At 34.3% G+C, this 26,415-nt stretch overlaps 1 long non-coding RNA gene across 1 annotated transcript in view; it reads right to left on the bottom strand.

Moving 5' to 3' along the window:
- Positions 1–26,415, bottom strand: part of LOC138704890 (uncharacterized) — a 680,302-nt gene that overhangs the window by 246,225 nt on the left and 407,662 nt on the right. The window contains exon 3 of the long non-coding RNA XR_011333461.1: positions 15,160–15,190. This is a non-coding gene — a long non-coding RNA (uncharacterized lncRNA). The remainder of the gene's footprint in view (positions 1–15,159; positions 15,191–26,415) is intronic.

Here is a 26,415-nt window from a genome sequence, read left to right as displayed (position 1 = left end):
TCACTTCATGTTGATCGCACGGTTAATGAGACGAAAAGACTTAGATCAGCGTGACCAAACTGGGTATCGTGATTACATCGTGTAATCAAAGACATTCATACTGGTAGGGGAGTTTCCTGTACATTGCTCTATGTTTCGCTCACGTACTGAATGTAAGCAATATCGGTACCATGTCGCTCTACAAACCCTCTGCCTCTACGAGCAGGAACAGAAGGTTTCGTACAGAATGGAAAGAGGAATTTATTCGCTGTTCTGTCGGAGAAAATGTAATATGTTGCTTTGCTCAACGGTTCAATTAGTAGTAGTATATAGAAGCGACATTACAGGCATAACAGGTATTATTATTATTATTATTATTATTATTATTATTATTATTATTATTATTATTTATCAGCAAGTGTTACCATAATTCTTATATACGTGCCTCAATATATAGGCCTATATCTTCCCTTGAATGATAAAATAATTACTACAGCTATATGTCCATTTTAATTTCTTTTTTAAATCTTTTAATGACTACTACCAGTTATTTACTAGCTATTCACTTAATAATAATAATAATAATAATAATAATAATAATAATAATAATAATAATAATAATAATAATAATAATAATGTGTTAGATTTAAACACAATAGAGTATGTTGACCTTTCATGTGCTGAGTCAATAAGAAAGATCCACAAATGTAACAGGTTAACGTAAAAAATTACGTGTGAAAGTGGCATGTATTTTATTTTTTTATGAACTTCCTGCTTAATGGATTTCTGCAGTATATAATGGTGTAATGGACGTGTGTATGTTGTTTTATCTCAGTGACAGACTGAAGGCCAAGCTGTAGTTTCATATACTTAATCTACAGGTCAAGGCAGCATTGCTGAGTTCATTTCTGTGACTGGTAAGCTTGGACGTGTTGCAAGTGTTAGAACATCTGAAGCGCAACAGGTCGAAGAGGAAAAATACCTGATTGTGAGTTGTGATTCCCATGGACACAATAAATTATCATCAAAATTTTCTATGGATTGGTTCTTCAAGCAATGATTTATAATTTCACCACTATTATTTTCTGTTATTAGATGTATAACTTTAAATTTATAATTTACAATAATTTCTGGGTTCCATTTCTTGAATAGCATATTGAATATATATTTTGCATTGTTTAAAATATATTATACTAGGCATTTGCACTTAAATATTACTTTATTTCTCTAGGAACACAGCAAAATAATAATAGCCACCAGTATAAAATTCAGAGATGTCAGTACGTAACGCACTACTTTTTTAACTATAACTCATTTAATATTAAGTGTAAGTGAATTTGCTTTTTTGTACATGAAAGCTAAAATCTTCTCCTCCAACTGGAGTTTTTGAAAATCATTTTCTGGCTGAACTTTCAGAGAACTAGACAAAAAAGCATGGTCAACTGTAAAACGAGTTTACATTTATGTCAGTATGTAACAAAAAATACTACATTCAATATAGGACACAAGTTTTGTTTCTGAAATGCATTTTCTAAATTAACATAACCTCCAATAGTTTATCTTTTTAACCATGTGGTCAAATTTGATTTATTAAATCATCATATATTTTAAACGAGATTTTTTATAGAAAAATGTATTCTCAATGTCAGTAGGTAACGCATGGAATCCATCCGTTGTAATCATCATCAAGTACCCTATGGAGAAAGGGACAGGGATCTTCCGTGTTTAATGTCTAACTCTATTGGTAACTGAATTGGCTGAGGATAATACCACTTACGCATTCCCTATGTAAGACAACGCCAATGCACGTACCACACATCACTCAGTAACCACAGATCGTAAAATCTTTACTGATCGTGCTGTGAGTTGTCAACCAGCACTGTAAAGCTTGATGTACACTTTCGATACAATAACAATAAAATCACGATATAGTTCCGTTCCGTTCTCACTCCCGTATCATTCACACTGCCGTTCCACGCTACGTGTCGGTCATGGTCTGGCAAACCATTGCTACACAAGTGGTTGTAGAAATTGAAACTAGTGAAATGTTGAAAGATTTTCAAATATTGATTTGGCTATTATTGCCATAATACTAGACGATTATGAATGTGAAAATGGTAACTCTGCATAAATGAGGAGAACTTTGGTACGTCCTTTTTTAAAAAGCAGGAGAAGTGAAATAGAATTTTATACACTACCCTCAGCTTGACGAACAAAATATTATGTTGAAAGTTTTCGCAGTTAGAAATGTAGTATAGAAAGCAATCAAAAACGGGAGTGGAAATTCAAGAGAATAATCTACACCAGTGGTCAACACTCGCTGAAATGGGTAAAGTGCAAGGAGTGCAACGAAATATGCTCCGTCGTGCGGAAGGGATAGGGAGACAGTATACTCGCCAGCAGTCACGAATGCACGCTAGTACAATATCATATCCGCGGGTAATAGACGCTAGTCCGAGGCTGCACTGTGCTGATGGTCGCTTTTGGTCGGGACTATTTATAAGCATGTGGTATACATGTTTATAAAACTAAAAGAAGAATACCAACGATGAGCCTTGAATATATATTTTAATAAAAGAGAACATATGTGTATAGAAGGAGAAATAATTGATATATCATATTCTGAAATTATTAAAACATGTAATAGTTACAAATACCTGGAGTATTACAATACTTACAACACTGGAAAACACTTTCCCGAACCATTGAATTGGACGCTGCGGTACAATAGCATAGTCTCGTTGCTCTCCCGACATTACTCCGGTAGATGTTTTCTTTGGGCGTATGTCGAGGACATTGTATGTTCCACAAAAGTAACAAACAACAACGATTATAGGAACTTTCGTCCAACATTTTTCGTCCAATTTTAATTTGGTCCTTTATGATGTTTGATCCGGTCGTTATTTTCGTCCATAATATACTTAGTCCTCATATGCTTTGGTCCTGTATAACTTTGACCAGATGTTACTTTCGCCCACTATAGCCTTGACCTTCATGTAATTTGGTCCTTCCTGTGTTTGACCAATTAGTGAAATATGTATTTTCTTATCGTTTTGACTTAAACAAAAAACAGAATTTTACTGTTATATTTATTCATTGCATAGTTATTATGTAGCATTGTAGCATTACAGTTCCATTATTTTTGTGTTACGGACGAATTTTTGGACTGAATATGTGATTGGACGAAAATTACTTGCGGACGATAATACAGTGGACGAACGTCAATTGGACAGAATATATTACTGGACGAAAATAGTTTATGAACAGGAATATAAAGAATCAAATATCTTGGACATCAGTTCATTGGACGAACAATGTTGGACTAAATTGAGAATTTACGAAAAACTTTGGACGAATGTTCCTGTAAGCACAACAATTTACGCAATCTCATTCTGGAAGCAAAAGCAACTATCACACCAGAGAACCTGGACTGAAATTTAGTATCGTTTGGACATTGTTCGTAATACCGAGGGGAGTCGTTTAGAAACATGCTTTTGATTGTTTTTGTGAAATTGAGTTGTACTTCCTAACAAAGGTAACAAAAATGACCTCGCGTTTTCCTTTTTTTTTTTTTTCCAGAGGCAGTCCAAATGAGGTAAGTTGGGCACTCAGTGCCATTTTTCTCCGTTTCTTTCTGTATGAAATCTGCCCATATATTTGAGAAACTTACAAATAAGTCCTCACAAAGTATCAGGGAAGAAATTCTTATAATTTGAAGTATCTAAACAACAGGTGCATATACACTTCTTACAATTTGAAAGCATATTATGTCTTGTCGTTATGAAAGGGGATGGTCTTGTGAAAAAAAGCAAACAAAGACATTTGGATAAAGCCTTACATAATATGTAAAAGATCTCATTTCATATGTTCCAAATTTGTATTACAACACTTCGTGATATTATCAAAGTATTGTACCTACGAGAAATGAAATATCTCTAAAACATAATTAGATTTAGGAATGGCTACTTTTAATGCATTGTTAAAAATACAGTGTCACCTACTCGAAGGTAACTCCATTAGAATAAAGAAAATACAAACACAAAAAGTACAAAAGTACCATGAGATTGTCACAGTACGTGCTGAAAATCCCTCTCTGCGCGTTAATACACAACTGAACACGATTTCGCATGTTTCTGAAGTTGAAATCCTTGAAATATTGAAACAGGAAATTAATGTTATTGGGGCTACCTTCGAGTGGGCCACCCGATAGTAGAATCATACTAACTTTCTGGGATAAATCGATGCATACATACTTTTTTTAATTTTACAAACCTGAGTAGTACAGCATTAGTTAGAGTTAGCGGTAAAAAAGGGTATATGGCATATAATATTCATAGATATGGGGCAAAAATAATATACGAATGCAATTAAATAAGGGAAGCAGTGAAAAGTACTCTAAAATTTAGAGGCCAGTGAACTCGCTACTATCGAACATATAAGTTATTCATTTAATTAACTTTTCCCTCATGCGTTATTCGTTTTGCTGCTGAAATGAAACAGGTTAGAATTCACGATTTACATAAAGCTGGTCCGATCGTCACTGTAGTAGTTTCGAAAAAAAAAAAAAGAATAGCATAAATATTGTTAATGATGTAGCTCATATCCCTAATGAGAAATTCAATGAACAGGTCATTGTTGTTAATTTAAATCTCGGAGTTGGTAGAGGACGCATGCATGATTAGGCGTTCATTATCTACAACTGCGCCGTTAAACCCCGTCAGGAAAGGGGAAATTTCCACTTTTATTCAGGTTATGGCAATATTTATAAGCGCTGAATGTGCGACCTCTCTGCTGCGTCACACATCTAATTCATAAGGGCATGAGGATCTAATTTTTACTTTCTCCCTGTATACGAAAATTCGATTGCGATGGAATCATAAAAATACACAATTAGACAGCATTGATACTAAAAAAACCGAGAGGCTGTACCGGAGTACGTCCGCTACATAGAATATGAATTTCATTTATTTCTACGAATTGCCAACAGTGTTTATGATAGAAATACAGAGTGATCAGTTTGGGTATGGATAAAATAAAAACACCGTAAAATATTTACTACTGAAATTTACCTGTTGAAACTTGGTGCATACAACACTGAAAAATGGTAGATTCCTCAGAGCTCAACATGACCCCCATTGTGCACCTGCACAACTCATAACAGTGATGCAATTCAGCCCATGTCCGTTATAACATAAGAGGGGTGATTTGTTGAAAAGCTTGAGTAATTTTTACTCTCAGATCATCAGTGTTCCTGGGTTTTTGTGAATAGACAATGTCTTTAACAAAACCCTACACGAAGAAGTCAGGAGGGGTTAGCTCTGGGGAGTTCGGCGTCCAAGCCAAGAGATAGCTGCTTCTCGTACTGGGTTTCGCCTACGACCTCCTGCATTTTTTTTAACACAACCTGTTTCTACAAATGTTCGATACCACTACATTATGGAATCGTATTTAGGTACATTACGCACACCATACTCACGTCGAAATTCCCTTTGAACTCTTTTAACACTCTCAAATTTAACATACCAAAGAACACATTGTGCCCGCTGTTGATTTGTAGTAGTCATTTTAATCATATGCGATTTTCATTTGTCCTTTCAGATTATGCATTGTTGATTGTCATATATGGAAACTCCCATCTTTTAACCATAATATAACCAGCAAGAAATGTTTCCTACTATCATAATAGTTTTATAATAATAAATTAATATTATCCATACCCAAACGGATCAGATTGTACATAAGTTATAAAGGACTGTGCACATACCCGACCTTCTTTTGTTTCTATTGTTGACGAAATCGCAATTGTTGCCATTAATTTAGAATTACGTATTCTATAAGACCTTTACTCAACTGCAGAAAATCCCATTTTTAATGCTAATGATCATTTCAAAATAATAGTTGCAGTGAGCAAAGGAGAAGTATCTGAAGTAATTTTACGCCTTAGGAACAGGAAATCTCCTGGAATTGAGGGGTGTTTAGCAAAAATGTCAAAGGTCCAAAATCTGGTAATTTTAGTTAGAGCGGCCATCTGATGCTCTTCTGCGACATGCATAATCACCAAGGCTCGGAACTTGGGGACTTGTGTCGTGTGCATGAGTAAGGTTACTGGTACAACGTACACAAAGCTCACGCTGCAAGTGCTCAGGGACAGTCGTGTGTACTAAGAAAGTAGCCACAACTAATGACAGGAAGACGGACGAAGAAACTGTTATGTCGAAGCCAATGACATTCAGATAATTAAAGGTAAACAGTCTGTTTGAGGAAATAGAAAATACGTGTTATTTCGAATGGATATTATAGAAGTTTGAAAATACATTTTGTTTTAAATTTAAGATACAGAATTTCGTGGAGAATTCGGAGGAGATACATTATTTTTTTTCGAATGGAGAGTTTATATTTTGTAAGTTGTGCCACACACAAACTAGAGGCTGGAAACGAAATTCACTGAAAGGCATTGCAGTCCCTCAAATTGTAGAAAAGTCTGTCCATTGCCATGGATCGAAACGTAGAGAGGCTTGCCCTACTAGTGACACACTAATTGAAAACTATTTTCGAGAAAAATTTAGGATATACTTATCTTTCTCAGATACGAGATCAGCTAGCAACTGCTGAAAATCGAACAGAAAACAGTAACAGTCAAAACATTTAGTATTATAAGTCTGCTACCGAAAAATCTTCGAATGTACGTAGTCACACACTGTAATAAAATGTACACATCAGAACAGTAAATTTGATATATTTCTCATGTTTATTTTTATTATATATATGCTATGAAATTACGTGTTTCAACCCACCATAAAATTATCAATATGTTGTTGCAGCCAGAAACCACTTTTGTAGCAGACCTGACAGTACCTCCGTGCTGGAAGCGGGAGTTTGTTGACATTGAAGTCCGGTCGCTTAGTCACGTGCAAAGACACAAGTCCCCAAGTTCCGAGCTTTGATAATCACATACATTCAGTTCTTTACAAACATCAATAGTACAGTGTCGAATGGCATCTAAGAAATTGTGTTTCTGTTAAAACGTCAGTAGTCCACAATATTTCTTGTCAGAATGTCAGTTGTCCAGGTTTCATTGATTTACACAGTGTTGGCAGCACCATCGCACCAGAGTAACAGCTCCATGCGCTATTGCGTTTTGTATGCGGGGACTTGGATTCTCGTCGCAACTCACAAGTCAGACCACGTTGTAGCGTTTTGCTGCTTTCTTTAGACTCAGACGCATTCTACTAAATCGGCGGAGCAGTGTACGAAGAAAAATATGAAACTTACATAACAGCGTAAAATATAATATTGTAATATAAAGTATCGTTTCTGAAACTGTGAAACGTAGGCCTGGTTCGTCACAATGTAAAACTATTATATTTAAATACTAGCCGTACCCGTGCGCTCCGCTGCACCCGTTAGAAATAAATATAAAGTACTGTAATTACATAATTAAAATAGAACATTTGATCCAGGGAACATTCGTGTTTGAAAGAAGGATAAATCGTTTAATATGTTACTTAATTTAAATTGCATCCAAATAATTAAAATGCGATCATTTTGGTCCAGAGACACTCATTTGGTGCAATGACAATTCCTTTAACATGTTTCTTAATTTTTATTACATGCAACCATAGTTTAATGAACATTGACATCATTTAGATTTAATGTGTATATTTTATTTTACTTGTTATAGGTTTCCATTGAATTATGGTAATAACTTAATTTTAACCCTTGCTTTCTACGTATTCAGTAAATGGCGCTTGGCCCACTATGGTTCTGAACCCTTCAAATAACTTAAATTATATTATATAATATTACATATTATATTATATTATATTATATTATATTATATTATATTATATTATATTATATTATATTATATTATATTATATTATATTATATTATATTATATTATATTATATTATATTATATTATATTATATTATATTATATTATATTATATTATATTATATTATATTATATTATATTATATCAGAAGTTACTGTAATAACATTATAGCATTATGTCCATCTACAGAAACTACACTTTCCAATGGTGAAATAATAATTAATTATACAAATCGGTTAATTTAGCTTCCGATATTACTTCATACAAACACAGAAACATTCCCTGTAGGCTATCTTTCATAGCTTTCGATTGTTGCTGTCGAAGGCCCGTTATAGACGAAGTCATTTGTTTTTTAATTCATTACACAGCCTTAGATGGCAGTTATTTTAATTTTAAAACTCGTTTATCTCATTAAATATCAGCCCTATCAAAATTTTTCAAGGAATAAAACTTATCGCAAATGATTTTAAAGAAACTTTTGTTATGTAACATTTTTCACAAAAATCAATAATAAGCGAGATATTTCGATTTATTTAATTCAGGCCTCCTTATAACCCCCCTTTTAAATAATGTATTTTGAATACCATATAGCCTAAAATCTAAGTTAAACGAACATAATTTATATTCCAATTTTCATCGAAATCCGTTCATCCATTATCGCGGGAAAAGGTAACAAACATACAGACAGACAGACATACAAACAAAAATTTCAAAAAAGCGATTTTCGGTTTCAGGGTGGTTAATTATATATGTTAGGACCAATTATTTTTGGAAAATCGAAAATTACCAGAAAAATTTCGGCTACAGATTTATTATTAGTATAGATTAATTTAAGCCTATATGTATGACAACACATCGCAAGTTTCGAATTTAAAGTGCATCATATTGGATATAGTAAATCAGAACAGTGGGTTTGTAAGGACTGATTTAGAAGTTGAATTTTAACATCTCAGTATTTTAATAATTCAAAGTGACTATTGCTTTAAAAATCCCTTAATGTTTTGTCGTTGGTCTAAGGCAGCGGTGACCAAAACGGGTGTCGTGATTACATCGTGTAATCACAGACATTTTTTTTTTTTTTTTTTTTTTTTAAATTTCGACCGGCCAGAGGCCGTTTTTCCAAAGTTATCTATTTTTGTTTTCTGTTTGTTTTACCTTTGGTTCCTTTGTTTTTTACTTATACTAATACAATCACAACACCCATGCCCGAAGCGGGACTCGAACCCACAACCCTTCGGACCAAGCGATAGGGACATGCCGTGCCCCTACCGCAACATTCAAACGGATACGAGGAGTTTCCTGTACATTGCTATGTGTTTCATCCACGTACTGAAAGTAAGCAGTGGCGTTATCATGTCGCTCTACAAACTCTGTCTCTACAAACAGTAAGAGGTGGTTTCGTAAAGAATGAGAAGGAGAACTTTTTTGTTGTTCTGTCGGACAAAATGTAATATGTTTACTTTGTTCAACGGTTCAATTTGGAGTATATAGAAACATTAATTGTCACGCTGAATAATGTATTATTATTATTGTTATTATTGTTATTATTATTATTATTATTATTATTATTATTATTATTATTATTATTATTATTACTGACCACTAAGTTAAGTATGTGTTTTTATAATTCTTCTGTACGTGCATGAATATTGATATTTTTAGATCTTCTCCCTAGAAGGATAAAATTATAAGGTTTTGTCTCAATTTTAATCTTCTTAATCTTTAGATGAGGGTAACTATTTATTAGTTATTCATTTAATAATAATAGGTATTGTAGAAAAACTGACGTAATATTATGTGCCAACGAACTGTTAAACGCCAGGAATTGACATGTCTTAAATCATAGCCAGAAAGAGAAAGATGACATAAATAAATGTAAGGAAGTCAGCTACCTAATGGGGTTTGAAATATCTCGTGCTCTAAAGCCTCTTAATAGAACAGAATTTCTCAAAATAGTAATGATTAAAATAGCTTAGGCCTAAATAATTTGTCCATAAGAAGTTTTTAATTTTGAAAAACTACGAATTTCTTGACAAAGTATCGAGAGAAGAATTTAGAAAATTCCTGATTATATTCAAGAGGAAGTTCAAAAATAGAAGCAAGAAAAATCGTATATTGGACCTATTCACTGGCTCTTGACGACAACAGTGACATTACTGATACAGCAAAGCTTTAAATTTTTATCCGCGAGATTGATCAAGATCTTAGTACAGGTACTGGTTGCAGTTTTCATACCAAGTACCTTTCCTTCCTCTCCTTACTTCATGGGCTGTCTGTCGCATGTAATAGCTGCAGTTCGAGTTTTGGTCACCGCTGGTCTAAGGCGTCATATCTGACCTGGTTCGAGTCCTCATGGGGGAAGAAATTTTCTAATGAAATTTCGGCCAGTGTATGGAACCGGTGCCCACCCAATATCGTGATGGATTTGGGGAGCTACGAAATCCGGTTTTCAAAACGCGGCTGGGGAGGATTATTGTTCTAACCACATGATACCCCCGATCTGGTTTGATGTTCGTTCAACTCTTCTGAGGCATATGGACGTGAGGAGGCAGCAGTTGGCTGGTCGGCCTTGACACTTCATGGGCTGTCGCACCACGGATATATTACTTACTACTTTAAAATAAGCTCAGGATGCTATAATATAAAATGGTGAAAAGACATAAATGTAATAAGACACAAAAGGATGCGTAAATTAACCATTAAACACAAACTTCATTGAGAAACTGGTCGGAGTAGTTTAGAAAACTAATGAATGTAAATTCGTAGTAGAGTTGATTATGTAAGCTTTATGAAACAAAATGTAGTAGTCTAGAAAGAAAGAAGAATGGACGAGGAAGAATGGACGAGTAATTTGAAATGTTAATTAAAGCCGGTACAGAACCTATACAGTGAATTATCTATTCAAAGAGCCCATATTTCTACCCATGAATATCTTTGTTATAAAACATTGTCTGGCATGCATTGCTTCGTCTACCTTCTACATGCTGAAATACTATGACACGCCTTCAGGCAGAAAATGTAGGATAGGAAAATAAAAAAATACGTTATAAGAAGCCATACCTCATACTAATGAAGTAATGATGCTAATATTTTGTAAAAAATCGTCGAGCTTAATTCCTAGTCAACCCATTTACGTGAATTTTTGTGAAGGTTACAGTAAGCCTATATTATAATTAAATTTGACTATGCATCTACTCAGTGGCGGCTCGAGACAAAATGTTAGTGTGTTCACAATTTTGTGTTCCAAAACCGAAGAGAATTTGAAATCGTACGTTTAGCCTAATATGAAATGTCATGATTCCAATTTCACTATTGAAAAACCGTATATAAATTCAAAACATATAATGATAATAATAATAATAATAATAATAATAATAATAATAATAATAATAAAATCCAGTCTTTTATTTCCAATTTTTCCTGGTAAGTCAGTTTACTCAGTTCTTTTCAGTTCAAAATTGCTTGAACAGAGTTAATTGTTTACGTTTGTTAAAAATTAATATATAGGCTACCACAGTTCCGTTATTTACAAAGAGCGTGTGTTCAGTAATATATCACAACACACTGATACAATATAGCCTATACCAGTACTGCAATCCCATTCGCATAGATTAATTATTATGAATATATGCCAGTAAATATTATTCTTAAATAATATACACCACCATACAGATATTTAAATTCATACCACTATCACATTCAGCCAGCACGTATTTCAAAACCAAACTATGCTATTATGCTAACACTAAAGTATAGTAATTGACAAACTACACACTCGTAGCAGCACTGTACACCCATCCACACAAAGTAAACGTTCCGACAGTGAGAAATACTGACACTTACATGCTAAAATACAGACTATTAAATTTCCTCCTCGAGATATATCACGTGAACAATAGGCATCGATGCACCTGACATCTGTAGGATAGGATTGTTACGTCATAAATGACGTGAAGCCTGAGGTACGGCCAGGTTACAACTGAAATGTGTTTTGTATCGCAGTAATTGAATGGGGATATGTTTCTCATGCGTACAACGAACATTCTATGCATACCTAACCTTGTAGTCTCTATGGGTAAATTCCTATCTTTATTAATCATATACAGAACTTATATTTTATCTTTGCCTCTATGCAACGACATATTTGAGGCGGGGAGGCAAGGAGATGCCATAGAGGTTGTAATGTTCTTTAATACGCTGACGCTCACATTGTAAGATAAGCCACTTGAAATTTAACAGCCACTGACCGGCAAAGATAAAATGTGAGATCTGTACAGCAGGCATGTCCAGCGCGGTTATATCTAGCCTTCAAACAAGGTACAACAGTGACGTAGGATGTCTTTTACGCTGTCCCTGCATGCGATTCTGATTCTACGTCACTGTTGCATATCGTTTAAAGGCTAGAAATGCCCGCGCTGAACATGCCTGATATGCAGTAAAATCCTGTTACAGCGCTGGGATTGGAGGATGTGCTTAACACCCGCGTTACATCATACCCGCGGTACGACGAAAAGTTTACTGAGTTTAAAAAATAATTAAATATTCTATGAACTGCACTTATAAATTTATTTATTAGCTGTATTCTACAGAATACAATTACTTTACGTCTTATTTATAAAAAGAATCGCCTAATTTGATCTGTCTAATCTTTTGTGGACGATACTTTAAAGCATATTGCTTAATGGCGGAAAGTTGTAATAGATGCACCTGTTCACAACCTGATTGTTGTTTCATGCATGCCATCACTTCATTTATATTTTCCAAAACTTCGTTAAATTTCACACCTGACGCGGAAACGCGCGGTTCATCATTATACCTAACATCTTCATACAGGTCTATTTCACGTATATAATCGCCACCTTCTTTTAGTGCTTGCAGCCATAGTTACCACTCAACTGATACTTTGCGCTCAATAGTAGAACCTCTTCAGTCAATACTGCTACACTTACCTGGTTCCTCAATAGAGTTCACCAAGTACAACGCAGGTTTCTATCCTATGCGATTACAAAAATGGGACGCAACGCCCCCCCTCCCTCAGTGCATGTTGCCCCGCATGGTATAAAATGACAATTATGACGAAATTAAATTTGTAAAATTAAAGAAAATGAGAGAACCTTTGAGGAGGATCTCTCATTCTTCGATCGCAATCATATCACCCCGTCAATGCCAGGGGAAGAACTGAGTCTAAAGAATGTTAAGCTCGCGCCTTATCAATGAAAGATTATTTATCTTCCTTGAATTGTTTTCCATACAGAATAAAAACTTGTACGAACACTGTTAAATAACCTCGCCAATTGATTATATTAACTAAGAGTATCTTAAATTGCATACAACTGTATGTCCTAGTTACATGCTGTAACTAGTGATGAAAATTTCCTGCAAATTTTCAAGTATGAAAATTGTCCCCTTATTAACCATTTTTTTAGTCTACTTACTGTGTTAGGTTTTATAAATGTACTGATATAATTATCCCTCACCTATTATCCTGATCGGTAGATGAAATAACACTACTGAAATCACAACACAATTGCATGAAAACTGTACGCATACAATTAAAATCGAATCAGAACTTAAAAATAAATTGATCTGGAAATTAACTACACGAAACAATTTTCTCAGACAAATACAGATCAAACACCATATAAAAGGGAGGACACCAGATATAACGAAGTATGAGAATCATTAAACACACGTCATATTAATGTTTTCCTCAGCCAATAATATCTAGTTATTTTAAGGGATTAGTTACAGCGTAAGGTAGTAAAATTTTGGAAATATTCAACATTTTTTCCTCCATTACTTTATCTTGTACAAAAATGAAAATTAGTATGTGTAAAACACTGTCCTTCTGCTATATGAAAAAAATATTTTTACGATTCAAAAAAATTATTTACTTTTTTTTTTCAAATTTCAACTCACTGTGCAGTGATGAATCGTTTCCCACATAACTCAAAACTATCCAACATCCTGTGATGAATTTTTTGTGTGTATTTATGCATGTCATATGTACAATATGATGAAAGATCACTTCTCTACCTTTGACAGATTGTCTGATAAAAAATAAACTCATTTAAAAATAGTGAAATATCAGTATTTTCTTCTAACACAAAATAAAAAAAAATAGTATTTATTAAGGAATGCAGTTGAAAAAGCATGATGTTGTAAACATGAGTTTCAGCACTAAAATAAAAGAGAGAAAACATGAAAAAGTTAACAAGTTAATGAGTAATGAGGGAAACGTTTCATCACTGCACAGTAAACTGCCACAATTTTAAATTTTGAAGAAAAAAAATATACATATATAAATAATTTTTTTTTTTTGAATCGTAAAAATGTATGTTTTGTTCTTCATATAGCAGAAGGACAGTGATTTACACATACCAATTTTCATTATTGTACAAGATACAGTAATGGAGGAAAAAATGTTGAAAAATTCCAAAAATTTTACTACCTTAAGCTATACCTAAGCCCTTAAAATAATAGACATACATCAGTTCCAATTCGAGCAAATAGTGATGTGATAATTTAGTTTAAAATATAACGAAGTTCTCAGAAACTTATGTTCGTCAATGCTTATTCCTTAATCAGCATCAGTGTTACGGAAATGCAAATGTGACAAAGGCGTTTGTTTTGGAGTTAGTATTAACAGCCAACAAACGTATACGACTTAGAAGCTAAATTTCATAATTCGATGTCTATTTAATAAGCAATACATGTGCTCTTGAGCGAAGAAAGCAACAATTTGACTACGCCGAAAATTTTAAGAAAAAAAATATATAGTTGAAAAATTCCTGAAAATGTTACATTTCAGAAAATTTTGTGCGAAAAAGTATCCTTCTCATATTACTAGCTGTAACGCCAATATTTTCCATTAATATAATGGTCTCATAAATATCGTAATTTCCTAAATCAATTTTTCAAAATTGAATTTAATATATGAGGTCCTTTCATAATTAGGAATATTAGAGATACATAACAAAAAATATTCATCGCACAAGAAAGAGCTGGCTCTTCCAGTCTACAAATATAAATAATAGGGACTATTTCGCTTTGAGTAGAAAATTTATTGTATTTGAAGGCATTAAGGACAATTTCAGCCAAATGAGAATATTTGCAATGATCGTAAAGAAATAGTTTTAAAATAAGTAAGATATCCAAATCTTAGAAAATTGGCATCATAGTTGGCTTACATTTAAATACATATCACAAACTCACATTAATGAGACATTTAACTAAAATTATTTGTGCTTGGTGAACTACAGCCTTTCTTCAACATAGAAAAGTACGTAATCTAATATCTTAAACAGAAAACTTTAAAAATGTACGTAAAACAAAACGACCATACCTCTTTCGAGCTACGCCACTGACGACTGGACCTGGAACAAAAACAGAAATGTTTCATGTAAATATTTTATGGATGATTTATAATGGAATTGTAAACAAAATTTGAATATAAAATTCACATATAGGGCCGATAAATGTATGCCTATGTTATACTCTTAGTACATTGTACTATATTGTAGTGTAATAAATTTATTGTGTTATAATAAGCTATATACAAAGTAAAGGCTTAAAAAATTCCAAGAAAAGTAAGACGTGTGTTAAACGAGGTAGGTTACAGTACAACATGAGCAGTAATAGAAAAATGGAATAACAAAACGTTAGTAATCATAGGATGGCAAAGATAACAAGCTATTATCTTAAAATCATCGGAAGATAACTCAAAAGATGACAAACTGGTTTTCTGCGTCGTCAATTGACATACAGTATTAGTTGACCATTTTGTATGTGGAACGTAAACAGCTGCTAGGCCTACCTGTGGGATAGAGGAAGACATAGTCTATGACTAGAATAAGAGAGGGATCTTAGTGACGAAACAGCGGCGCGCTGTGTATTAATACAAGCAACTGCCGTTCCACAAACAGAATGGTTGGGTAATACCACAGTCTAGTATATACAGTCACGAAGCTCAATAAGTAGGTAATATGCATCTATAGATAGTTGCTAACCACTAGGATCGCTACTATCGTGTCATTACAGATAATGCGAAATAGTACCGACACAGTCTATTGTTCCTAGTACCCTCAACAACTCAAGCTTCGTGACTGTATAAGTAATACCACAGTCTAGTATATACAGTCACGAAGCACAATACGAAGTAAATAATGCATCCATAGATAGTTGCTAACCACTAGGATCGCTACTATCGCCTCATTACAGACAATACGAAATAGTACCTGCACAGTCTATTGTTCCTAGTACTTATTTACTTACTTACTTACTTGTCCACACCTGTGGAGTAACGGTCAGCGCGTCTGGCTGAGAAACCAGGTGGCCCGGGTTCGAATCCCGGTCGGGGCAAGTTACCTGGTTGAGGTTTTTTCCCAATACGAGCAAATGCTGGGTAACTTTCGGTGCTGGACCCCGGACTCATTTCACCGGCATTATCACCTTCATTTCATTCAGACGCTAAATAACCTAGATGTTGATACAGCGTCGTAAAATAGCCCAATAAAATAAAAAAAATAATAAACTTACTTACTTACTTACTTACTTACTTACTTACTTACTTACTTACTTACTTACTGGCTTTTAAGGAACCCGGAGGTTCATTGCCACCCTATTACCCTCATAAACTCAAGCTTCGTGACTGTATGTATTACACCAGTGGTCGTCAGCACTTGCTGAAATGTGCAACGGGTACGCGGTGCTGTCCCATGTACACCGTCGTGCAGCAGGGAGAGATAGAGAACATACCCGCTAGCAGCTACGCAGTGCACTATGGTGCGCTGCGTTTTCAGCGGGTAAGAGATGCTAGCCCCAGCGTGCTCTGTGCTGACGATCCCTGTACTAGACTGTGGTAATACCTTGTCTTAAGGGACAAAACAAGCATACTGGTATAATACACGAAATTTAGAAATAAAATAATTTAGTTATGTTTTTATTTAACGCAAAATAGTCGGATGTTTAAATTTTCATACAAAAACTTTATTATTATTATTATTATTATTATTATTATTATTATTATTATTATTATTATTATTATTATCGCCGCCTCCCATTACCGGTTGAGAACCAACCACTGACTGTACGATTCGCATTATAGTATTTATATTTAATAGCAAAGATTTACACAATCATTTGAAGGTCTGTTAGCTAATTTTTCTTCTAGCGGCTTCTGCATTAAAGGCGATTTAATAATAATAATAATAATAATAATAATAATAATAATAATAATAATAATAATAATGTGCTCAACTTATTATCGCTTAGAAACATCTAAAGAATTTCTTCATGAAATGTAAGGTATTTTGGGAACAAGATGAATATTCAGTAGGTACGTAATTTCGAGTGTGTTCGAGACTCAGCTTCCTGCAGGAGGAGGTCCTTGAGCAGGCACTCTCGTTACAGACAGCACGCCGCAGCCTTGTAGAGATATTCATGACGTCATGTGCAGAGTCGCAACATCAGAGCCTGGTTTTATGTCTGTTTTGTGACGCAGCGCTGGGATTTGCCCTCCGCCACCTGGCAGGGCTCGTGTCGGGTCAATCGCCGACCCCAACTCCACTCGTTTCACAGCTGATCAGCGGCTCGATCGGGTAAACCGGTAAAGACTCTTTTCGACGACTAGACTACAGTACGTATCACTATTACCATCACCGCCTCGAATTTTGTAGCATCATAGGCCCAGTATTTTCACTTTTATTTCGCTTAATAACAAAATTAATCATCATCATGAGCCCAGTGGATCTGTTACGATCTCGTAACAGCGTTTTTTAGGTTGTTCTAAATTTCTTTTTTTCTTAGTAGGTTATTTTACGACGCTTTATCAACATCTTACGTTATTTAGCGTCTGAATGAGATGAAGGTGATAATGCCAGTGAAATGAGCCCGGGGTCCAATACCGAGAGTTACCCAGCATTTGCTCATATTGGGTTGATGGAAAACCCCGAAAAAACCTCATCCCGGTAACTTTGTTCTTTTGGACATATGATAATAATATTTGTTTAGGCCGTCTAGTACGAGCCATCCTCTTGACATGTTCTTTCCATTAACGCCTATATTGCTACAGATAATTGACAATAGGATCAATTTTAAGTCCTTTGAGGATGTCTTCATTCCGACGGTGGTCACGTAATGAACGTCCTGCAGTTTTTCGCATGAATCACATTTCGGATGATGTTAACCGTCTATCATCTCATTTCCTTATCGTCCATACCTCGCTGCCATAAACTAGAACTGGTAGTGCAAGGATTTTATATCGTCGTTGTTCCTGCAATAACTCCTATATGCCAGCCACACCAATGTATTTGCGGAGGAATTGCTGATATTTACGGCCATCATGCATTCAGCTGTGCGAGGAGCAAGGGTCGCATTCCCAGACATACATCACTAGGGAGCGGATTTTTATGTGCTAAAAATTTAAATATATTTATTTTTATGTGCTAAAAATTACAAAAATATTTGCTAAAAGTAAAAAATTATTTTTTTTTAATATGACAAAAATACCTTACTTAGCTTGGAAAAAAAAATGTTACTAGGTACTCACCCACCACACTTGAGTGCTAGTATTTGGCCGAGAATTGCAGTGAACAACAAAGACCATCTCCAAATTCTCCATCACAAATGCATGCCGATTATCTCTGAACAACGACTTATACTGTGAAAACTATCTTTCCACATCACAGGACGTCAGACGTGCATATTTAAAGAGAGAGGAATGTCACAAACACAAACACCGTCAATTTCATCTACAGGCACACACTCCAATACTTGAGCAACTTTACACATTTTTTTTATATCCACTGTTTTTCCCAGACACATTCTGGAATTTGTCCCTTAGTAATTGTGTTCCTGAACCTGGTAGCGAGTCTAGTTTAATTTCCACGGCTCGCACCTCCCTGTTTCAAACAACAGGTTTTTGGATGTTTCGAGTTTTTTATGGTGTCACACAAAAAGCTTAGATTTGCTAATAGGAAAGCCAAATCGTTTTTTAAACAACCATTTTTCAGTATATCTTGAAGGATTTCGATTGTCGAAGCCCGATAACAGGGAATCACAACAAGACATATTGCCTTACTTGATGGACATGAGCGAGAGGCGAGAGATTTGTTTAAATTAAATAATGTTCATACTCGAGCTCTTATCTGTTGTGTTTCACAAACAAAGCGTGGAATGAAATCATCTTCAGCAACAATAAACATTCCTAATTATGTGTTGCAAAATCTCTCCTTCTTGTCCATGTTAATTTATTCTCTAATAACACTGATATGCTGCCTAGCAGTTCTCAGAACTCGAGGCGATACTATTACAAAAATGGATCACGGATACACCACACAGCGCTTAGAAACACGAAGCAATCAAGAATTCTTAAAAAGATAACGTACTTCTGAGTGACATAACTGATTTAGTTTTAAAATGTTTAAAAGTTCTTGTAAAAATTATTTAAGTAAAAAACTCCAAGATTTATGTGTTTATAATAGATTTCCTGAAAATAATAATAATAATAATAATAATAATAATAATAATGGTTTATTTTAACTGGCAGAGTTAAGGCCATTCGGCCTTCTCTTCCACTCAACCAGTGCGATACGAAAATACAAAATTACTATATTGCTAAGGAGCAAAACAAAATTAATACAATACAATACATAACAATTCTTTTACCTTCCCACCATTCCTATGAAATAAATATGTACTAATAGTAACATTAATAATAATAATAATAATAATCATACCTAAATATAATTAAATCATTAAACTCGGTTATGATTATAATTACAACTTCAATTTGTCTGCGTCAGTAAGAAATTGTTTAGCTTTGTCTTGAAGGTAGTTATTGTCTGGCAGCCCCTAATCTTCTGAGGTAGAGAATTCCATTCACGAGGGACGGAGACAGTGAAAGAGAATGAATAGTGGGATGTTCTATGGGGAGGAATTGCTAGGATTTGGCTCTCTTGTGACCTGGTGCTTAAATTGTGATTGCAGGATAAGTAGTTAAACCGGGAACGAAGATATGTATTTACATAATTTTTTGTGAAAATATGTGTTTTTATATGAAATAAAATTCGGGTTTTAAACTTGAAACTTCATGTTCGAAATTTTTAACTTTGTTAGTTGTGTTTTATCACACACAAAAATAATATTTAATTACATAGAAATCCGCTCCTTATACATCACTAGGCTTCGAGACTTCGGACCCAATAGAGCAGTTCAGTGGGAAATTCGCATAACGGCGTACTGAGTATAGTGGTAAAGCATATAGTGGGTAGAGGTACTGTAGAATGATTAAATGAATGCCAACAAATAGCCTACGCAAAGAAAAACGCTCTGGATTTGAAGGTTCTGACGAATAATTTGATTTTCATACAAACCGATTTTCAAACTGTGTCTGAAACTATTACACGGTTAGAAAAGTCAGAGCAAGAGAGCCGGACGCCCTCTAATTAGTTGAGGAAATAACACAGAGAATTAATGAGGCGCCAAGTACACCGGTTACTGAACGTGTAAAACAGGAGGGAAATCAATTTTATGTAAAAATAACGGATATGGAACATTATTGTGTAACATAAACAGCAAATTAGTGGGCATAGAGTCACCCGAGAATAAAGGACTGTCCCTTAGAGACTGCAATGATGTTAGGTATTTTTTTCGTTTTGCTCCTATCGCGTGATGCGACGTAGACCACAGCTTTCGACAGTACAAACATTGGTAGATAACCGAAAAAGATTTACGTTTGAGATACTGAGAATTTATCTTGTATTACATTGCAATTCGGTACTTTAACTGCACTTCCTAAAGACGACCAAAAGGATAAATGAAGAAATTAAAATTGCTACATGCTTATTTGCACCATTAACACTGTGTATAATTAAACACAAATGCTTATAAAAGACAGGAGAATAAATGCTTTTCACATTCTTTTGACATTATCATTGTGTAATTTATATTTACTTTCAGAATGTACATATGTGTGTGTCTCCACATACTACCGTACTCTACTCAAAATAGCAACGTTGTTACCTCAACACATTTCTACCTACCTGCAGCGAGTCAACAACCTATAGTGCATTGTGTAATTTATATTTACTTTCAGAATGTACATATGTGTGTGTCTCCACATACTACCGTACTCTACTCAAAATAGCAACGTTGTTACCTCAACACATTTCTACCTACCTGCAGCGAGTCAACAACCTATAGTGCATGCACAGTAAACTTATTGTATCGGGTCCAAAGTCTCGAAGCCTGTACATCACTCAATGATATCATTAAAAGATCTCTGACTTCTTGTGGCATCCCATCTCTTTTGGAACCACCAGGTATTTAGTCGCACGGATGATAACGACCCGATGGTCTCACCTTAATTCTATGGTCTAGAGCAGCGTTTCTCAAACTATGGTCCGCGGACCACCTGTGGTCCTCGAGATCTGCCCTTGTGGTCCTTCAAAAAGGAAAGAAGAAAAAATGAAATTCAAACGAACTGTGTATCAAACTATTGCTGAAAATCTCAGAGTTTGGAAATGACACATGGCAATCACCTTTCACTTTTTCTTCCACTACTGACATTTTATGAAATTTATTACCTTACCAGTCTATCGACTTCCCACTCTACTCAGCAACAAAAGAGGGATTTAAAGCACTATGAACGTGGTGTTTCTCGCCATCTTTTCCTTGTACATCAGCTGATGACATGTGACTAAGTACATTGGCATATCTTTCAGATATATTCTCAAAATTAAACGAACTAAATCTCTCTCTACAAGGTAATTCTTTGACTGTTCTCAATGCGCATGAGAAAATAAACTTGGCTTGTGGGTCAGTTCCGTAAAAGAGACGATTTTTTTCACTATTTCCAACCCTAGAGTCTTTTTTGGTCGAAAATGATTTCGTTATTAGAAAAGAATTATGCAATGACATTATGTTCGTATCTCGAAACTCTGAGGTCACAATTTAAAACTTATTTTCCAAGTAAATATAACGAATTTGCATGGGTTCGTGATCCCTTTCATTGAGATATTGAAAATAACAAACTTTCATTGGGTGAAAGAGAACAGTTAATTGAACTCTCGAATGACACTGGACTTAAAGTGAAATTCCAAGCGGAAGGTATGGTTAATTTCTGGATCTCATCACAGGTGAAAAGAGAATATAGTGAACTGCACAATGGTGCTTTACAGATTATAATTCAGTTTGCTTATACGTATGTTTTACGGAACTGATCCACAATCCAAGTTTATTTTCTAAATCTAACTCTAACTCTAATAAAAACAAAGTACCGAAATCGACTCGATGTATGTGACGATCTCAGACTTAAATTTAACAGCATGCATCCAAACATAGAACTGTGCTAGAATCGGCAGGCTTATTCATATAATTAATGTGAGCACCGACATTTATTTAGTTTATTTAGTAAAACAGTTAAAGATTTTATCCAATCTCTAATAGTCTTGATTTATTAAAAAACGAAAATGATTTTTTTCTATGAACACTAACTTAATTAATTAATACTAATATAAAATTATATGAATTAAATTAATTTTAATTAATTAATACTTTTTTAAAATATAAGAATACTGGTATTAAAATATGCTACAAAAATGATAAATTTGCTTTCCAAGGAAACAAAAGGAAGGTGGTCCGCGGAACTGTTCTGACTTTAAAAAGTGGTCCCCACTTCAAAAAAGTTTGAGAAACGCTGGTCTAGAGGAAAATCTTTAATTTGGGACTCCACTTGCGTTGACACTCTAGCTCCATCTCATTTGCCGAATACCTCCAGAGGCGCAGCATCTGCTGCTGAATTAGCCGCGAAGAAGAAAGTGAATAAATATGCTCATCTTTTAGACAATAAATCTTTGTCTCCTTTGCTGTGGAGACCTTCGATCCTTGGAGTCATGACGCTAAAAATTTGGTATCTCAAATCGACCAAATTTTAATCTCCATTACTGATGATCGTCGTTGCACTGCTTATTTGCTTATGCAATGAGCGTTTTAGGTACTCTTCCCGAATCCAGCCCTTTGGATGAACTTTTTCTCCTGTAAAATTTATTATTCTGTGTGTAAATATTTCTGTTTAGTTTTATATATATATATATATGTATATGTATATGTATTAACCACAAATTGAGTTTTCATAATCAAATATTTAATATAATAAATAAAACTTCAAAAGAAAAAAAATTGTTCAGTAGGAAGAGAAAACACATTTATTCATCCTATGGCAGCCGTACATAGGAGACTGTGAATTCTTACATTTTCGAAAGAAATAAATATAATTACATACAGGAGATTTTATTATTTGCTGTATCACTATTTAAGGTATTTAATAGAGCAAAAATCTGAAAATCGATAAATACGTCACATAGGAGTTATTGCAGGAACAACGACGATATGTCTTCATCCTTGTATGTCTTTGTACTTGGGCTAGTTTTTTATTTATTTTTTTATATATTTTTATTGCTAGTAAGTTTGAAATGAATACAGATTAATAAATACAATGAAAGGTAAACTAGCCCACTCCTGAGTAAGACTCGTACTCAGGAGGGGATTCCAATACAGACAAAAATAAAATAAAAATTGAGAGTGAATATAGATTAAATAGTGTTTAATATGTTTAAACCCAAACTATAAATCCAATACATTTTTTTATTAATTTGGAGAGGATTCGTGGTTGAAATATTATTGGAATAAAATTTGTTTAATAATCTGGGACCTTGACTCATTCTATGATAAAAAGCTGCATTGGTTTTACATTTTGGTTCAGACAAACCCAGAGAATTCATATTTTTAGTTCTATATTTACGTATATACCTTTCAAAGTTATTAAATACATTTGAATACATTGTTAATAGTTAATGACCATAATACTAATTTTCTGGAGTATGGAGTAAAATTTCTAGGATTTCACGCAATATAGGATAGAGTTTTCGAGGTCAAAAGAAGACATGACGTGGAGCAGCCGGAAACAGGGGCAGCCTGCACTCATGCTGAGGGTGTGTGCTTTTATCCAGCCTCGTTAATCTTGCTCGCCAATCTAATTTAAAATCATAAAATGATAAACGCAAATTGTCTAAAGCAATATTAAACCACGTAAACCTAAGCTTTGCAGTTAATTCACTTGGATGCTCGTAAATCACACCTGCAAACATTGTTAATGTTTCGTGTTTTATGCTCTGAGTTTTAACATAATAAGCGAGTACGGAGGATGGAACTCCCTTCGCCGGCAATCTCAATATTTCATCCGGAGCTGTTACTAGCATATATAGCTATCACTCCATTCTTCCTCTTTCTCTACTCAACTCTTCTACCCCCGAGCTTCTCTTTGTCTGCATTGCGGCCGTAAATATTTCAAAATGCATCTCCGTTTCTGTCTGTGAGGGTTTATAGTCTCTTCCCAACGGCTCGAAGGCACGCAAATTGCTTAACTTGGTCCATTGTGCACTCACGTGTGATAAGACATCCATCCATCACATCGGACGTCCCGTTTCAATGTACTTCGAGGGGGAAGACGAGCTTTAATAATATACCTCAGTTTATGATTGAACGGTTCTTTCTCATGTTGAACTACAAGGAACAACAGAATCTAAATATGACACTTTAACTCAATCATAAAAAAACATGTATAGGAAAGATATTCAGAGACTGGCAGTGGCGCAAACGTATATGAGTATGGGCCCCTGAGACACGAGCCCACCCAATTCTTTTTTTTATGTAGGCTATGCCTATGTATTTATTCACACTGCAAATGGGTATATACCCGGTGGCAGTGGTAACTAATTACACTCAATAATGACAATTAATAATAAACACAATTAATAAAAATGCAATTAATAAATTAATAATACTAATAATAATAATAATAATAATAATAATAATAATAATAATAATAATAATAATAATAATAATAAAGGAAGCATCCTAATTAAATGAAGCACGATGACTTAAAATAAAATTTAAAGTAAATATAATTTGTATCTTAACCCTGAGTTCGAACTAAAACCCATTTGTCGTATTATTATTATTATTATTATTATTATTATTATTATTATTATTATTATTATTATTACTACTACTACTACTACTACTACTACTACTACTACTACTACTACTACTACTACTACTACTACTACTACTACTACTACTACTACTACTACTACTACAAACTTACTTACTTACTTACAAATGACTTTTAAAGAACCCGGAGGTTCATTGCCGCCCTCACATAAGCCAGGCATAGGTCTCTATCCTAAGCAAGATTAATCCACTCCCTACCATCATATTCCACCTCTCTCAAATCCATTTTAATATTATCCTTCCATCTACGTCTCAGCCCTCCCACAAAGATTTTTTTCCCTCGGATCTTCCAACTAACACTTTATATGCATATCTGGATTTACCCATACGTGCTACATGCCCTACCCATTTCAAACGTCTGGATATAACGTTCCTAATAATATTGAGTGAAGAATACAATGCGTGCATTTCTGCGTTGTGTAACTTTCTCCATTCTCCTGTAACTGCATACCTCCTAGCCCCAAATATTTTCCTAAGCACCTTACTATCAAACACCATTAACCTAACCTCTGTTCCTCTCTCAATGTGTGAGTATTCAAATTTCACAACTATGCAGAACAACCGGTAATACAGTATAACTGTTTTGTAAATTCTAGTTTTCAGTCTTTTAAAAGCAGACTGGATGACAAAACTTGCTCAACCGAATAATAACAGGCATTTCCCATATTTATTCTGCGTTTAATTTCCCCCTCCCCCCGAGTATCATTTATATTTCTTACTGTTGCTCCAAGGTATTTGAATATTTCCACCTTTTCAAAGGATAAACTTTTCATTTCGTACTATGTTCTAGCCATTAGACGTAATAATATACTTTACTATTATTGTTACTATTATTATTATTATTATTATTATTATTATTGTTATTATTATTATGTTATCGTGAGTCGCAGTGGATTGCTTATTAAAATCAGTAATTTTTTGTGTGACCTTTATTCGTCTCTACTGCCGCTAGTTAAGTGACTGTGTTAATAATTTCCGAGAAGTAAGAGTGCCAAGAGATCTTTTTCCGCTATGAAAATATACAACATATATTTAATAATTCAACAATATCCCAGCAAAAACTTAGTCACATTGCTATTTTAAATATATAGTAGGCCTACATAAGGATAGTGCTGAAAAGTTGGATTTTGAAGATGTTTGTGACAAATTTATAGACATAAATACAGTGAGCAGAAACTCATTATCAATACGCCATGCTACATAATTGTGAGTCCACGTTTAATTATCTACTTGTTTTAGAAAAGAATCAAATTCCCAAGTTAAAGAAAAAAGTTAACATAGCCTAATCATTACTTTCTATTTAATTACTACAACTGGGTAGACTAATTTATATAGAACAGCTACGCACAACATAGTGTATAGAGATTTTTTGTATATCTATTTATATACAAGGTGATTCACAAGGATTTACCATCCTTTACGGAGCTTATTTTAGAAGACATTCTGAGCAAAAAAATGTCACAAACATGGGTCCTATTCTCAGTATTTACACAGTTATGTTTCGTTATTGGAACGCATTGCTGTGAAC

Source organism: Periplaneta americana, chromosome 8 (genome assembly GCF_040183065.1).
Source record: "Periplaneta americana isolate PAMFEO1 chromosome 8, P.americana_PAMFEO1_priV1, whole genome shotgun sequence".
NCBI classification, from domain to species: domain Eukaryota; kingdom Metazoa; phylum Arthropoda; class Insecta; order Blattodea; family Blattidae; genus Periplaneta; species Periplaneta americana.
The sequence above is the reverse complement of the archived record's forward strand: the minus strand, read 5'-3'. Positions and strand labels throughout refer to the sequence as shown.